We start from the raw sequence: 1,564 nt of genomic DNA, 5'->3' as shown, positions 1-1,564 counted from the left end.
ACTTTTCAACAGGGAAAATGTCAAGTTGAGCTACGGGATGCCGAGGACCTGAAAAGCCTTCAAAAAAACTGGAAAGAAATGAAATTGCTTTACATATTGAATTTTGTCTCACTCCCAGACGTCACTCGTCATTATATATTGATGAAGGGCAGCAGCCACAACAGTAAATAACCTGTTCTGGAGGAGACAGGTACTGGTGAGTCGCTGTAATGGGATGTTGCTGTTCCCGCGTGAAGCGTGTTTGCCTCCCTGTTCCATGGGCTGACATTGGTCGTCCTGTGACACACAAACTATGTGTGTGTATGTGTGTGTGTGTGTGTGTGTGTGTGTGTGTGTGTGTGTGACACACACACTAATAATGAGGCTATTTTGTCAACAATGGGGAGGAGTGGGCAAGGCTGCGAGGAATGCAATGATGTGAGAGGGTGATGAATGATGATGGCCAGTGATTTACAAAGCCTTGTCTTCCTGACGATTGCACACACACACACACACGCACATGCACACCCACACACACACACACACACACACACATACACACACACACACACAAACATACACACACACACACACATAGATACTCTCACACACACACACATACACACACACACACACACACTCACCCAAAAGCAAAGTAATTCATTGTGCCACACCTCAGGTTCATGTCAACCTTCAGCCTGGCAGTATTTGCTGAGCGGACACTGAGCCACTGCCTATGAATCTTGGCTTATTCTACAGTCACTCAGAGCTGATTGATAAATGACACTTTACGCTCAGGTTTGAGCGGGACTTGGCCTAGAAGGGGGAAGTATGCTCAGGTAAAGGGGGAAGTATGCTTAGGTAAAGGGGGAAGTATGCTTAGGTAAAGGAGGAAGTATGCTTAGGCAAATTTGAAATTTGAAATGTATTGTTTGGAGGATAACCCCTTGAGATGCAGCATCTCGTTTTCGAGGGGGCCCGCAAAGGGGGAAGTATGCTTAGGTAAAGGGGGAAGTATGCTTAGGCAAAGGGGAAAGTATGCTTAGGTAAAGGGGGAAGTATGCTTAGGCAAAGGGGGAAGTATGCTTGCCAGTGTGGTGAGGCATGTTTTCCAACAATATCTGTGTGTAAGTTCATCCCCCAGACTATGAGAAACTTTTATGGTGTCAAAGAGAACAGTAGCGCTTTCTGCAAGAGTGAAAATAGCACTGAACAATCCACAGGTTTCTTTGAAGGATTTAAGGATTACTTGTCTTTGAGTAACAATAAGCCATGTGATATGAATACAGTCGGGTCCAAACACTCAATATTCTACTTAAAATTGAAGACGAAGCATATGTTTCCTTTGTTTAGTGCCTTTTATTTTGTATCTCCTCTGCTTCAAATACATAGTGTGCTTCTTACAAATTATGGCACTGAGGATTGTGTAGTGTGAAAATTGAGCATTTAACTCGAACTTCTATTTCAGCCAACGTATCATTAACACCTGTGATCATAGCTGCTGTTCAAAAGGTATCACTCTATCACGCTATGGGTGTTATGAAAGAGGTGACCTCCCAGAATAGCATGAAATGACCACTTGGGT

This window comes from Clupea harengus, chromosome 13 (genome assembly GCF_900700415.2).
Source record: "Clupea harengus chromosome 13, Ch_v2.0.2, whole genome shotgun sequence".
NCBI classification, from domain to species: Eukaryota; Metazoa; Chordata; class Actinopteri; order Clupeiformes; family Clupeidae; genus Clupea; species Clupea harengus.
This window is presented reverse-complemented; position numbering follows the sequence as displayed.